This window comes from Populus nigra, chromosome 5, assembly GCF_951802175.1.
Source record: "Populus nigra chromosome 5, ddPopNigr1.1, whole genome shotgun sequence".
NCBI lineage: Eukaryota > Viridiplantae > Streptophyta > Magnoliopsida > Malpighiales > Salicaceae > Populus > Populus nigra.
In genome coordinates, this window is record NC_084856.1 from 21,785,565 (window position 1) to 21,802,568 (window position 17,004).

At 37.0% G+C, this 17,004-nt stretch overlaps 2 pseudogenes; both read left to right on the forward strand.

Moving 5' to 3' along the window:
- Nucleotides 1-624: 624 nt before the first annotated feature.
- On the forward strand, nt 625-4,053 carry LOC133695303 (disease resistance-like protein DSC1; annotated as a pseudogene).
- A 7,043-nt stretch (nt 4,054-11,096) lies between these two features.
- LOC133694217 (disease resistance protein RPV1-like) lies at nt 11,097-16,463 on the forward strand (annotated as a pseudogene).
- Nucleotides 16,464-17,004: the final 541 nt, after the last annotated feature.

Here is a 17,004-nt window from a genome sequence, read left to right on the forward strand (position 1 = left end):
ATCAAAAGGGCACACAGCAAGTCAAGCGTCCTGTAATGCTTTAACTCTTTTTGGCCAGTGGGATTTGCTACTTTTTAACTAATTTATACACCCAACGTAAAAATGATTGCTTCTTAGCGGTGAGGAAAAGTTGATACTATCAACTTTTCCTCACCGCTAAGTAAAGAAAAAGGAAAAGAAGATAGATGACTCATCTTTTAGTATTGAGGTTGATTTTTTTTTTAATTTTTGTTAAAATTTGGATTTGTTTAGTGTTGTTAAAATTTAGATTTGTTTGGTGTTTTTGAATTATGTCAAAATAATTTTTTAAAAATAAAAATATATATTATTTTAATATATTTTCAAATAAATACTTTAAAAATCAAACTTTAAATGATTCCGGAATTTCCGTGGCTAATTGTGGCTTACTTAATGGGTTGTGAAATTTTCTTTTTTGAAGAAAGGTTTATGAGATATTGAGCTGTCAAGGACTGTTTCTGAATTTGTACCTACCGATAAATCTCTCGATAGATTCCAAGAAACCCTCCAATACTGTGCTTGAAATAAAGATGATGAGAGGATCAATGTGAACTCCCCCCCTTAATTGTGAGGTGGCGAGCCCTTAAATAACTGGTAGACTTTCTTCCTGGACGTCCATTAATTTTTCTATAGCTGTTGCAGTAACAAATGTCAATGAAATCTCTCTGTTTGTTCTTTGCTATAGTATCCTTTAAGTTGTTTATGTATGTAAATTTTGATCTTCTCTTATTTAAGTTGTTTATGTGTAATTAAGATCTCAACTATCTAGTCTTTGACTAATTATATCGTTTGTTTTCTTATTGCTTGTTACAGGGAATAATTATCACAAATAGAGCTTACTTCTACACATATCAAGCATCTACAAATATGGCTTCCTCTTCTTCTCCCACTACTCCATATTTGAAGCTCGATGTGTTCCTCAGTTTTAGAGGCACAGACACCCGCAATAGTTTCACCAGTCATCTTTATGATGCTTTGCAGCGAAACCAAATTGATGCTTACATCGATAATAAACTTGATGGAGGAGAAAAGATCGAGCCTGCCCTCTTGGAAAGGATTGAAGAGTCGTTTATTTCGCTAGTCATTTTCTCTGAAAATTATGCAGATTCTACTTTCTGTTTGAGGGAACTCTCCAAGATTCTTGAGTGCATGGAGACCAAACAACAGATGGTCTTACCAGTTTTTTACCGACTTGATCCAAGCCATGTTCAAAATCTGACTGGGAGCTATGGAGATGCACTTTGCAAGCATGAAGGAGATTGCAGTTCTGAAGAGTACAGAGTTGGAGACATGCTTTGAAAGAAATAGCTAATCTCAAGGGCTGGGATTCAAACGTCATTAAGTAAGTTATTAATTTAGTTACAGCATATTAAACCCCAACTTATTTAAACCATTTTGTTCGAGAATCAATGTTGTGTTTGATGTTATGATAAAATTTCTTAGGTTATGACAGCATGCATGTCTTTGTTCTTTATTTATTATGCACTGCAGGGATGAGACCAAGCTAATTCAGGAAATTGTTTCCGACATTCAAAAGAAATTTAGCCGTGAGCTGTCACTCTCATTCGATGCAGAAGGCCTTGTTGGAATGAAATCACGCGTTAAAGACATCGAATCATTACTATCCTTTGGATCAACTGATGTGCTCATTGTGGGAATCTGGGGGATGGGTGGTATAGGTAAGTCAACAACGGCTGAAGCTGTGTATCATCGAAACTGTAGTAAATTTGAAGGCCAATGCTTTTTCCAAAATGTGAGGGAAGAATCACAGAAGATGGAATAGATCATGTAAGACAGGAAATTCTTGGTGAAGTATTAGAGAAGAAAGATATGACTATACGCACAAAAGTGTTACCCCCGGCCATTAAGCGAATGCTTCAAAGAAAAAAAGTCCTCATAGTTCTTGATGATGTCACTGATCCAAAAGATTTAAAATATTTACTAGGAAAGGATGGTTTGTTTGGCCAAGGAAGTAGAATCATTGTGACAAGTAGAGATAGGCGAGTTCTTGAAAATGCATGTGATGAAGACAAAATTTACGAGGTTAAAATTTTAGATGAAGACGATGCACTTCGACTCTTCAGCTTACATGCTTTTAAACAAGATCGTCCCATAGAAGGATATAGTGGGCTATCAAAAACTGTGGTAAGCTGTGTTAAGGGCATTCCATTAGTTCTCGAGGTTCTAGGTGGCAATCTATACAATAAAAGGAGTGTTGAATACTGGGAAAGTAAGGTGGCACAGCTAAGAACAAATGGTGGCGAGGACATTAAGAAACATTTGGAAATGTGCTATCATGAATTAGATCAGACAGAAAAGAAAATATTTCTTGACATAGCATGTTTCTTTGGACGGTGCAAGAAGGATTTTCTCCAACAAACACTAGATCTTAAAGAAAGAAGTGGGATAGATCGTCTCGCTGATATGTGTCTCATAAAAATTGTTCAAGACAAGATCAAGATGCATGATGTGCTCCTAAAACTAGGGAAAGAAATTGTCCTCCAAGAAAACGATGACCCTAGAGAACGTAGCAGGTTGTGGGACGCTGATGATATCTATCGTGTATTAACAACTCAGGTAATTAACGTTTCCAAGTGATTTAATTGACTGTTTCTTGACTTTCTTGTTTATAGCTAAGAGATGTAGCCTTGGACAAGAATAAATATCAAGGCCAGCTTCTTCTTCTTCTTCTTTATTTGTTATATATATTTACTGATTTACACTTTGCTTTAATTTGTTAAATAGGGGACTGGATCAAAAGTGGAAAGCATATCCCTCATCTTGGATGCAACTAAAGATCAATTGAGATTAAGTCCTACAGCATTTGAAGGGATGTATAATTTAAGATTGCTCAAAATCTATTACCCACCTTTCTTAAAGAATCCCTCAAAGGAGCAAATTATGAATGGAAAGAGGGTCGGAATCCACCTTCCAGGAGGCTTCACTTTCTTTCAAGTGAGCTAAGGTTTCTCTACTGGTATAATTACCCTTTGATCTCCTTTCCATCAATTTTTTTCCCTGAGAAACTTGTTCAACTTGAAATGCCTTGTAGCCAGCTTGAACAACTTTGGAATGAAGGCCAGGTATGCTTTATCATCCTTCTTTATCAAATATAGGACATTTTTGAAATTATTTATAACATTTATCTCTTCTTACATTGCCTCTTTTTTTATTTACAGCCACTTGAGCAGTTGAAATGTCTTGCTAAGCTTGATCTTAGTGGTTGCTCAAGACTAACAAGTCTACCGAACAACATTGACGCGTTAAAATCTCTAAAATCATTTAATCTTAGTGGTTGCTCAAGACTAACAAGTTTACCAAATAACATTGGTGTGTTGAAATCTCTTGACCAGCTTGATCTTAGTGGTTGCTCAAGACTAGCAAGTCTACCCAACAACATTGGTGCATTGAAATGCCTTGCTAAGCTTCACCTTACTGGTTGCTCAGGATTAGCAAGTCTACCAGACAACATTGACAAGTTGAAATGTCTTGATATACTTCATCTTGATGGTTGCTCAGGACTAACAAGTCTACCAAACAACATTGATAGGTTCTCTTATTGTCTGATCATTCTAATACACTCTTGTTTGATCATATTTAGCCTTTATTTATGAGATATAAAATAATCTCCCAACTAGCTTCTCTCTTTATTTATCAGTTGTAAGATCTCAACTAGCTAGTCTTTGACTAATAGTGAATCTGAAAGAATAAAAGTATGGATTGTCAATCAATTTTTGCCGTCTGCCTTCTGATCTCACTTCTCCATCTGAATTTTCCAGTTGATGTTAAATAATATGGTTTTGGTTTTTTCGTTGGTTTTAACGAATATTCATCGACATGGCTTTTACTAGTTATATTACTGATCATTATAACCGTTTGTTTTCTTATTGCTTGTTACAGGGAATAATTATCACAAGTATAAAGCTTACTTCTAAATATATCAAGCATATAAAAATATGGCTTCCACTTCTTCTCCCACTACTCCATGTTTGAAGCTCGATGTGTTCCTCAGTTTTAGAGGCACAGACACCCGCAATAGTTTCACCAGTCATCTTTATCATGCTTTGCAGCGAAACCAAATTGATACTTACATCGATAATAAACTTGATGGAGGAGAAAAGATCGAGCCTGCCCTCTTGGAAAGGATTGAAGAGTCGTTTATTTCGCTAGTCATTTTCTCTGAAAATTATGCAGATTCTACTTTCTGTTTGAGGGAACTCTCCAAGATATATTCTTGAGTGCATGGAGACCAAACAACAGATGGTCTTACAAGTATTTTACCGACTTGATCCAAACCATGTTCAAAATCTGACTGGGAGCTATGGAGATGCACTTTGCAAGCATGAAAGAGATTGCAGTTCTGAAGAAGTAGAGAGTTGGAGACATGCTTTGAAAGAAATAGCTAATCTCAAGGGCTGGGATTCAAACGTCATTAAGTAAGTTATTAATTTAGTTACAGCATATTAAACCCCAACTTATTTAACCATTTTGTTCGAGAATCAATGTTGTGTTTGATGTTATGATAAACTTTCTTAGGTTATGACAGCATGTCTTAATTTGTTCTTTATTTATTATGCACTGCAGGGATGAGACCAAGCTAATTCAGGAAATATACTGATTAATTGAAGTGGTAGTACTAATGACCACACCATTGTTGTTCTGTAGTTTGTTGAATTAATTGAAGTGGTAGTACTAATGACCACAACATTGTTGTTCTGTAGTTTGTTGCGAGTAACAGTGAAAGGAGTGAATTAAATAGATGGACAAAAGACAAGAAGTCACCTATGGATGGTCGATTTGGCCGGTAGTGAAAGATTGATGTTGAAGGTGAAAGATTGAAGGAAATCGCAATTCATTAATAAAATCTCTTTCAGCACTTGGTGATGTTATATCTGCCCTCGCATCTAAAACTGCACTTGGGCTCATGTTTATTTTCTGGGAGTTTACCTGCTTCCTTTGGAAATCTTTCGAAAGACCTCTACTATTTCAATCTTTTGAACAACCGTATAAGAGGAGAGATTCCAGATAGTATTGGAAACTTGAGTGTTGGCCTCGCGACCTTACAACTGCCGTACAATCACTTGGACGGGACAATTCCAGCAACTTTTGGAAAGCTGAAGCTGTTGCAAAGACTATATTTGGGGAGAAACAAGCTACAAGGTTCCATTCCAGATGAAATGGGGCAGATGGAAAACCCTGGCTTACTTGATCTTGCCAATAATTCCATAACCGGGTCAATCCTTCACTTGGTAACCTCTCACAGCTGAGATACCTTTGCCCCTATCTTCAGCTTTCTTCTTTAATGAAGCCTTTATCTTCAGCTTTCTTCCCAATGAAGCCTTTATCTATCAAAATTGAACCGCCAAACTTTGCAACATTGTCCATGTTGATCCTCAAACCTCCAATTTGTTCAGTCTTAACCACATTTTTAATCTGCTTTCTAATTTTCTTCGAACAAGACCTATAATTGTCCATGTTATTAGATATCTACCGTACGTTCTAACCAGCTATAATTTAAATATCTGTCATATCATTATTCAAAACTTTATTTTTTTTATTATTAATTTTTTGATAAGAAATATTTGGCATGCCACTCTCTCATCAATTATTTAAGATATGATAAGAAATATATGTTAAAACCCGTGACTCGAAACCCAAGCCCGGACTAAAAACTATGCATCATATGTTAGGAGAAAAGTAGTAAATTCTTCCGTGGAAACTTTAATCATGGTCTAGCAAGGGTTGTCTGGAAAAAGATTCCTGAAGACCACCAGTATCCACAAGGAAATCACCAGGAAATCACTGCTTGGCTGTGTTCAAAAAGCAAAAAGGCACACAGCAAGTCAAGCATCCGCGTACACGACGCTTTAACTCCTTTTGGATATCCTACTTTAACACAAGATATATAGAGCTCTTGGCATGCCACTTTCTCATCAATTATTTAAGATATGATAAACACTCCTTCCTGGCAACCGACCTCAACTTTTCCTCACCGACAAAGTAAAGAAAAAGGAAAAGAAGATATATGAAGAATGGAGGAACGTGTTTTTTTTTTTTTTTTGGTTAAAATTTATATATTTTTTTAATATTTTTGGATTATTTTTATTTATTTATATCAAAAATAAATTTTAAAAAATAAAAAATATTATTTTAATATATTTTTAAATAAATACTTTAAAAATCAAACTTTAAATCATTCCGGACTATAATCCATTTGGTTTACTTGACAATTAATGATCCGGGCCGGGATACAATAACTATGACAAATAGTCATATTTTCTCTTTTTTTAGTTCTAAATTTCTATTAACATTATCAAGTGTTTTTTATTTTAGACTAATAGTGAATCTGAAAGAATAAAAATATGGATTGTCAATCAATTTTTGCCATCTGCCTTCTGATCTCACTTCTCCATTTGAATTTTCCAGTTGGTGTTAAATAACATGGTTTTGGTTTTAACGAATATTCATCGACATGGCTCTTACTAGTTATATTACTCATCATTATAATTATATCGTTTGTTTTCTTATTGCTTGTTACAGGGAATAATTATCACAAGTAGAGCTTCCTTGTGTTGGAAATTTGGCAGAAATAGAGAACAGAAAAGAAGAGGGTTTAGGCTGCACACTCTCTAATTCGGTAGAATACAATACATATGAAAATGGTACTCTCACACATTTTTCATTATGAGTTTCATACAATATATATAGACATTAATAGATGCGACTCTTCAATACTAATAGATGCGCTCTTCAATACTAATCTTGATAAATAAGTTTAATAACTAACATTCACCCCTCTTAAACTTGTTTCATCAATCTTCACGATTCCAAGCTTCTTCTGCAGATAACAAAAAACTTCAGTCTTCAATGGCTTTGTAAAAATATCAGCAATCTGTTCATGAGTGTTGACATGAACTAACTCCACATCGCCTTCTTTTATGTGCTCTCTAATAAAATGAAATCGAGTATCAATATGCTTTGAACGTTCATGATGCACTGGATTCTTTGCAAGAGCTATAGCAGACTTGTTATCAACGAAAATTCTTGTGGTTTCACTCTGTTTTTGTTGCAGATCTTCCATCAATTTCCTTAGCCATATTGCATGACACACACATGATGCAGCAGCAATGTATTCTGCTTCACATGTGGATAATGCAACAATAGATTGTTTCTTGGATGTCCATGTGAATGTTGTTTCTCCCATGAAAAATATGAATCCAGTTGTGCTTTTCCTGTCTTCCAAGCTTCCTGCCCAATCACTATCACTATAACCTGTGATTTTGAAATTTTGTGATGATGAATAACATAATCCATAGTTTAATGTTCCTTTAATAAACCGAAGGATCCTCTTTGCTGCCTTCAAATGTGAACTCCTTGGTCTCTCCATGTATCTGCTAACCAAACCAACTCCAAACAGAATGTCTGGTCTGGTACAAGTTAGATAACGCAAACACCCCACAATACTTTTGTAATATGTAGAATTAACTAAATCTCTTTCTCCTTCTTTAGTTAACCTCGTTCCATACTCAACTGGATTGTCTGCTGGATCACAATCTTCCATAGCAAATTTCTTTAACACTTCTGTTGCATACTTGGCTTGAGAAACGAAAATTCCATTACTGCATTGCTTCACTTCTAATCCCAGAAAATATGCTAGAAGACCTAAGTCTGTCATCTCAAATTCCTTTACCATGGATTGCTTGAAATCTTGAATCATTGTAGGATCATCCCCTGTGAACAGAATATCATCCACGTATAAACAAACAAACATTATTCTACCATGCAAGTTTTTCTTCACATATAATGCATGTTCATACGGGCATTTTGTAAACCCCTTCTGAGAAAGATAGCCATCAATTCTTGAGTTCCATGCTCTTGGTGCTTGTTTGATTCCGTAAAGGGCTTTCTTCAATTTGCACACCTTTTCTTCTTCTCCTTTTACTACAAAACCAGCTGGTTGCTCAACATATACTTCCTCTTCAAGATTGCCATTCAAGAATGCTGATTTTACGTCCATCTGAAATATCTTCCATTGTTTCTGAGCAGCCAATGAAATCACCAATCTCACAGTTTCCATTCTTGCTACTGGAGCAAAAACATCTTCATAATCTACTCCATATCGTTGCTTGTACCCTTTTGCAACTAATCTGGCTTTATGTTTTTCAATTTCTCCTTCAGCATTCTTCTTTGTCTTGAAGATCCATTTTACTCCGATTGCATTGTGACCTTCAGGAAGTGTTGTCAGTTCCCATGTATTGTTCTTCTGAATGGAATTGATCTCCTCCTTCATTGCTTTCTTCCATTTGTCTTCCTGATATGCTTCTTCAAATGTTATGGGATCATTTCCTGAAAACAAACACAACATGTTGACATCATCAAGGTTCATTCTCTCTGTCGCGTCATAGATTTCTTGTATACTCTTTGTTTTTCTTGCTAAATTTGAAGGACTAGCAAGGCTGCTAGTTGATGAGGCTGGATTGATTATGATTTCTTCTTCATCATTCTGCATTTGTTCTTCTTCTACAACCAATTTCTGCAGCTGTTCCTCAGCACTCCAGTTCCATTCTTGCTCTTCATCAAATCTCACATCTCTTGACATGATCACCTTTTTTGTTACTGGATTGAACAATTTGTAACCATACGAATTTTCTCCATATCCTAGCAATATGCATTTCTGACTTTTATCTTCAAGCTTGGTTCGTTTTTCATCTTGAATTTTGGCATAAGCTATGCTGCCAAAAATCCTTAAGTGATCAACTCTCGGTTTCTTCATGCTCCAGGCTTCTTCTGGTGTAAGCATATGCAACCTCTTTGTTGTAAATCTGTTCAACAAATACACAGCACACACAACTGCATCTCCCCAAAACTCTTTAGGACAATTCTTTTCTTTTAACATACATCTAACCATGTTCATAATAGTCCTATTTTCCCTCTCCGATACTCCATTCTGTTGTGGAGTCTGTGGCATTGTGAGCTGATGTGCTATACCATTCTCTTTACAATAATAATCAAAAGCATGAGACACATACTCTCCTCCCCTATCAGTTCTCAGATTTTTCAGCTTGCATTCACTTTGCTTTTCTACTAGATTTTTAAATTCCTTAAATTTGCTCAGCACTTCTTTTTTTTCTTTCAACACATATACCCATGTTTTTCCACTAAAATCATCAGTGAATGTAAGGAAATACCTGTTTCCCCCTATTGTTGTAGGTGTAATTGGCCCACACACATCTGAATACACCAATTCCAGAGGCTGAGATGCTCTAGAACTCTTCTTTGGGAAGGATTTTCGGTGCTGCTTTCCCATCACACACACTTCACACAAATTGTTTTTGTGTTCGAGCTGTGGTATTCCCAGAACCATCCTGTGTTTCTCCATCATCATTAATGATCCACAATTCAGATGTCCATAACGCAAATGCCACAAGTTCGTCAGATTTGAACTTTCTGCCTTGAAACAGTTTGACATACACATATTTAAGTCAAGAGGAAACATCCTGTTTTTGGTCATCTTGACTGAGGCAATTAAAGCTCCAGATTCATCAAAAATCTTCAAGTTCTTATTCTTCATCTGTACTTCAAAATCTTGCTCCAGAAATTGTCCCAGACTTAAGATGTTACTCTTCATGTCTGGAACGTAAAATACTTCTGTTATGAATTTCTGCTCACCATTCTTGAGTTGTATAAGAATTCGGCCTCTTCCTTCAACAGGTATCTGAGAAAGATCTCCAAAAGTGATTTTTCCTTTGTAACTCTCATCAATATCTGCAAATGCTTCCTTCATGCCACACATATGATTTGATGCTCCTGTGTCTAGATACCAGGTACTAGATCTGCTATCATCAAATTTTCCACATGCCAACAGTAGTGCAGGTTCTTTTGAATCACTTACCTTCTAAGCAAAATTAACAACTTTGTCTTCAAATCTGTATTGTGAACAGTCAGAGGCAAAATGACCATATTCCTTGCAATTATAACATTGCACGCCTGCATTGTTATTTCTCCAGTTTGAGTATCCTCCACGACTTCTTCCTCTGAATCTGCCTCTGCCTCTGCCATTGAAATTCTGATTTCGTGCACCATGAAATTCTTGATTTCTATATGATCTTCCTCCTCTTCCTCTTCTATGCAAAAATCTGCCTCTCTGGAATGCTCCTCTGTTGGATTCATTGGAATTCTTCAAAGTTAGTTGTGTCTGCAAAGCATGTTCAAGTGTTCTTCCTTCTCCTCTTCTGTCAATTTTCTGCTCATGGGCTTGCAGTGATCCCATTAACTCTTCTACTGTCAACTCTTCTAAATCTTTTGATTCTTCAATTGCTACAACCACATGGTCAAACTTTGAATCCAGTGATCTCAAAATTTTCTCCATCACACGAACATCATCAATATTTTCACCATTCCTTCTCATCTGGTGAACCAAAGTGATTACTTTTGTAAAGTAATCTGAGATTGTCTCATTGCCTTCTTTGTTCAGCTTCTCAAAATCTCCTCTCTGAGATTGTAGCCGAACTCTTTTTGTTTTTTCAACTCCACTATAAGTTTTACTAAGCATTTCCCATGCTTCCTTTGATGTCTTTGCTGGTGCCACCATCTCAAGGGTTGCTTCATCAAGCCCTTGATAAATTGTGAATAACGCCTTGTTGTCTTTCTTTCTTGATTCTCTCAGTGCTTGTCTCTCTGCATTGCTCATCACAGCGTCTTCTTTTGGTTCAGTATAACCATCTTCAACCAGCTCCCATAACTCTTGTGATCTAAGTAGTGCTTTGTATTGGATGCACCACAAATCATAGTTTTGTTTGGAAAGGCGAGGAACATGAAATTGGGAATTGTTGTTGTTGGAAGTCATGTTGTCTCTCGGGCTCTAATACCAATTTTGTTGGAAATTTGGCAGAAATAGAGAACAGAAAAGAAGAGGGTTTAGGCTGCACACTCTCTAATTTGGTAGAATACAATACATATGAAAATGGTACTCTCACACATTTTTCATTATGAGTTTCATACAATATATATAGACATTAATAGATGCGACTCTTCAATACTAATAGATGCGACTCTTCAATACTAATCTTGATAAATAAGTTTAATAACTAACACCTTCTATATATATCAAGCATAAACAAATATGGCTTCCTCTTCTTCTCCCACTACTCCATATTTGAAGCACGATGTGTTCCTCAGTTTTAGAGGCACAGACACCCGCAATAGTTTCACCAGTCATCTTTATGATGCTTTGCAGCGAAACCAAATTGATGCTTACATCGATAATAAACTTGATGGAGGAGAAAAGATCGAGCCTGCCCTCTTGGAAAGGATTTGAAGAGTCGTTTATTTCGCTAGTCATTTTCTCTGAAAATTATGCAGATTCTACTTTCTGTTTGAGGGAACTCTCCAAGATTCTTGAGTGCATGGAGACCAAACAACAGATGGTCTTACCAGTTTTTTACAAACTTGATCCAAGCCATCTTCAAAATCTGACTGCGAGCTATGGAGATGCACTTTGCAAGCATGAAAGAGATTGCAGTTCTGAAGAAGTAGAGAGTTGGAGACGTGCTTTGAAAGAAATAGCTAATCTCAAGGGCTGGGATTCAAACGTCATTAAGTAAGTTATTAATTTAGTTACAGCATATTAAACCCCAACTTATTTAAACAATTTTGTTCGAGAATCAATGTTGTGTTTGATGTTATGATAAACTTTATCAGGTTATGACAGCATGTGTTTGTTCTTTATTTATTATGCGCAGGGATGAGACCAAGCTAATTCAGGAAATTGTTTCCGACATTCAAAAGAAACTTAGCCATGAGCTGTCACTCTCATTCGAGGAAGAAGGCCTTGTTGGAATGGAATCACGCGTTGAAGACATCGAATCTGGGGGATGGGTGGTATAGGTAAGTCCACAACGGCTGATTTTGTGTATCGTCGAAACCGTAGTAAATTTGAAGGCCATTGCTGTTTCCGAAATGTGAGGGAAGAATCACGGAAGCATGGAGTAGATCATGTCCGACAGAAAATTCTTGGTGACGTATTAGAGAAGAAAGATATGACTATACGCACAATAGTGTTACCCCCGGACACTAAGCGAATGCTTCAAAGAAAAAAAGTCTTCATAGTTCTTGATGATGTCAATGATCCACAAGATTTAAAATATTTACTAGGAGATGATGGTTTGTTTGGCCAAGGAAGTAGAATCATGGTGACAAGTAGAGATAGGCAAGTGCTTATAAATGCATGTGATGAAGACAAAATTTACGAGGTTAAAATTTTAGATGAAGACGATGCACTTCGACTCTTCAGCTTACATGCTTTTAAACAAGATCGTCCCATAGAAGGATATGCTGGGCTATCAAAAACCGTGGTAAGCTGTGTTAAGGGCATTCCATTAGTTCTCGAGGTTTTAGGTAGCAGTCTATACAAAAAGACTGGTGTTGAATACTGGGGAAGCAAGGTGGCACAGCTAAGAACAAATGGTGGCGAGGAAGTTGAGAAATGTTTGGAATTGTGTTATCAGGAATTACGCGACACAGAAAAGAAAATATTTCTTGACATAGCATGTTTCTTTGGACGGTGCAAAAGGGATCACCTCCAACAAACACTAGATCTGGAAGAAAGAAGTGGGATAGATCGTCTCATTGATATGTGTCTCATAAAAATTGTTCAAAACAAGATCTGGATGCATGATGTGCTAGTAAAACTAGGGAAAAAAATTGTCCACCAAGAAAACGTTGACCCTAGAGAACGTAGCAGGTTGTGGGAGGCTGATGATATCTATCGTGTATTAACAACTCAGGTAGCATTTCCAAGTTATTTAATTGACTGTTGCTTGACTTTCTTGTTTATAGCTAAGAGATGTAGCCTTGGACAAGAATAAATATCAAGGCCAGCTTCTTCTTCTTCTTCTTCTTTATTTGTTATATATATACTGATTTACACTTTGCTTTTGTTAAATAGGGGACTGGATCAAAAGTGGAAAGCATTTCCCTCAACTTGCTTGCAATTACTAAAGAAATGATCTTAAGTCCTACAGCATTTGAAGGGATGTATAATTTAAAATTGCTCAGAATCTATTACCCACCTTTCTTAAAGAATCCCTCGATGGAGCAAATTATGAATCGAAAGAGGGTCGGAATCCGCCTTCCAGGAGGGCTTCACTTTCTTTCAAGTGAGCTAAGGTTTCTCTACTGGTATAATTACCCTTTGAAATCCTTGCCATCAAATTTTTTCCCTAAGAAACCTTTTCAACTTGAAATGCCCTGTAGCCAGCTTGAACAACTTTGGAATGAATGCCAGGTACATATGCTTTATCACCCTTCTTTTTCAAATATAGGACAATTTTGAAATTATTCATAACATTTATCTTTTCTTACATTACTTTTTTTTTTTATTTACAGCCACTTGAGAATTTAAAATTAATGAATCCCCCTTCCTCAAAGCTGAGCTTAATTGATTCAGACCTGTCTAAAGTCCCAAACCTTGAGGTTCTACATCCGGGACATTGTAGTAGCTTGGCTGGTATACCTTATTCCTCGATTAAATACAGCACCAGACTTACCACATTAGAGCTTCCCAGACTCGAGAGTTTCTGTACTTTGCCATCATCAATTGGGTGCCTCTCTCAACTTGTTAGATTAAACTTATCTTCATGTGAAAGTCTTGCTAGTCTACCGGACAACATTGATGAGTTAAAATCTCTTGTAGAGCTTGATCTTTATTCTTGCTCAAAACTAGCAAGTCTTCCAAATAGCATTTGCAAGTTGAAATGTCTTGCTAAGCTTAATCTTGGTCGTCAGCCAAAACTAGCAAGTCTACCTGACAACATTGGGGAGCTGAGATCTCTTGTAGAGCTTAGTCTTTCTTCTTGCTCAAAACTAGCTAGTCTACCCGACAGCATTGGCTAGTTGAGATCTCTTGAATGGCTTGAGCTTTATGGTTGCTCAGAACTAGCAAGTTTACCAGACAACATTGGCAAGTTGAAATCTCTCAAATGGCTTCATCTTAGAGGTTGCTCAGGACTAGCAAGTCTACCGGACAACATTGGCGCGTTGAAATCTCTCGAATCGCTTGATCTTAGTGGTTGCTCAGGACTAGCAAGTCTACCGGACAACATTGGCGCCTTGAAATCTCTCGAATCGCTTGATCTTTCTGGTTGCTCAGGACTGGCAAGTCTACCGGACAACATTGGCGCCTTGAAATCTCTCAAATATCTTGATCTTTTTGATTGCTCAGGACTAGCAAGTCTACCGGACAGCATTGGCGTGTTGACATCTTTTGAATCGCTTGATCTTAAGGGTTGCTCAGGACTAGCAAGTCTACCGGACAGCATTGGCGCGTTGAAATCTCTCGAATCGCTTCATCTTTATGGTTGCTCAGGACTAGCAAGTCTACCGGACAGCATTGGCGCGTTGAAATCTCTCAAATCGCTTAATCTTTATGGTTGCTCAGGACTAGCAAGTCTACCGGACAGCATTGGCGCGTTGAAATCTCTTCAATGCCTTGAACTTAGTGATTGCTCAGGACTAGCAAGTCTACCGGACAGCATTGGCGCGTTGAAATCTCTCGAATCGCTTCATCTTTATGGTTGCTCAGGACTAGCAAGTCTACCGGACAACATTGGCGCATTGAAATCTCTCAAATCGCTTCATCTTTATGGTTGCTCAGGACTAGCAAGTCTACCGGACAGCATTGGCGTGTTGAAATCTCTCAAATCGCTTAATCTTTTTGGTTGCTCAGGACTAGCAAGTCTACCGGACAACATTGACGCGTTGAAATCTCTCAAATCGCTTAATCTTTTTTTTGCTCAGGACTATCAAGTCTACCGGACAGCATTGGCGCGTTGAAATCTCTCATATCGTATGATATTGTTGATTACACAGGACAAGCAAGACCACCAAACTGCATTGGCGCGTTGAAATCTCTCAAATCGCTTCATCTTATGGGTTGCTCAAGACTAGCAAGTCTACCAGACAACATTGTCATGTTGAAATCTCTCGAATCGCTTCATCTTAGTGGTTGCTCAAGACTAGCAAGTCTACCAGACAACATTTACGAGTTGAAATCTCTTCAACACCTTGATCTTAGTGGTTGCTCAGGATTAAAAAGTCTACCGGAAAGCATTGGCGAGTTGAAACGTCTTACTATGCTCAATCTTAGTGGTTGCTCAGGACTAAAAAGTCTACCGGAAAGCATTGGCGAGTTGAAACGTCTTACTACGCTCCATCTCAGTGATTGCTTAAAACTAGCAAGTCTTCCAAACAACATCATTGATCTTGAATTTAAAGGACTTGACAAACAACATTGTTATATGCTGAGTGGATTCCAGAAAGTAGAAGAAATTGCATCATCCACCTATAAATTGGGCTGCCATGAATTTTTAAATTTGGGAAATTCTCGTGTGTTAAAAACTCCAGAGAGATTAGGCTCTTTGGTGTCGCTAACACAATTAAGATTATCTCAGATTGATTTTGAGAGGAAACCTGCAAGCATCAAGCAACTTACTAAGCTAAGAGAACTCTATTTACATGATTGCAAGCGGCTTCAATGTTTACCAGAGCTTCCATCAACTCTACAAGTTTTAATCGCATCAGGTTGCATCTCTCTAAAATATGTAGCAAGTATATTCATGCAAGGTGATAGAGAATATGAAGCTGCTTCTCAGGAATTCAATTTCTCTGGATGCCTCCAACTGGATCAGAATTCACGCACTAGAATTATGCGTGCTGCCCAATTACGAATTCGACGCATGGCAACATCATTGTTTTATCAGGTGAATTCTTCCTCCCTCGATCTTGATCTATTTAAAGAAAAAAATCACGATAATTTTTTATATGTATCTCACATTCTCATTCTCTTCGGTGTAGGAATATGCTGGTAATCCATTAAAAGAAGTCCGGTTGTGTATTCCTGGGTCGGAAGTCCCGGAGTGGTTCAGTTATAAAAATAGAGAAGGATCGTCAGTAAAAATCCAGCAACCAGCTCATTGGCATCGTGGTTTCACTTTATGCGCTGTTGTTTCATTTGGCCAAAGCGAGGAAAGGCGTTCGGTTAATATTGAATGTGAATGCCATTTGATAATCAAAGATGGAACCCAGATTGATCTCAGTTCCTCCTACTACGGCAAATACGAAGCAAATGTGAGCAGTACTATATGGAAAAGGGATCAGCATGTGTTCATTTGGAGTGTCCACTGTAAGTGCTTTTTCAAGGAGGCCTCATTTCAATTCAAATCACCGTGGGGAGCTACTGATGTGGTGGTTGGGTGTGGAGTCCATCCACTGTTTGTCAACGAGCCTGAGCAACCATACCCTAAAATTGATGGAAAATGCTTGACAAACTCTTCATCATCTTGTATTTGAAAGGGCAACTTAATGCTATGGATGCATGGTTTCGCTCGTTGACACTGATAACTCATCTTCTCCTCTTCTTTTTCTATACAAATATTTATGAAACAACTCAATTAAAATGAAACCAAATAGTCTTATGAATTAGAGATGAAAAGGATATATTTATCAATTGGATCCCATCTATCACATATTATACCAATTAACCCCACCATTAAAATTTATGATATAAATGACATCATTTTTAGGGGTGGTTCTAAATTCATAATAAAAATAAATAAATAAAATTCAGGTTTGGTAAGTTAACTCGAGTTAATTTTTATTATTTTTAACATATGTTTTTTTCTCAATTTCATCCTTCAACACTAGGTTGATTGAGAATTTGGCTTCATATTTGTTTATTTGTTTTCTATGGGGTTATTGACATCTCAAGATCCAGGTCACAAGTTTTGTGGGTTACCAAAGATGGCTCAAGTTTTTTTTGGTTATTTTTTAATTGATTTTTTTATTTTCATCATTTAACATTGAGTTGATTGAGAATTTGACTTCATATTTTTATTTTATTTATTTCTATAGATTCCCGATCTCATAATCCGAGTTTAACAACTTAACCCGGGTTGAATTGATATATTTTTTTAATTGATTTTTTTCAAT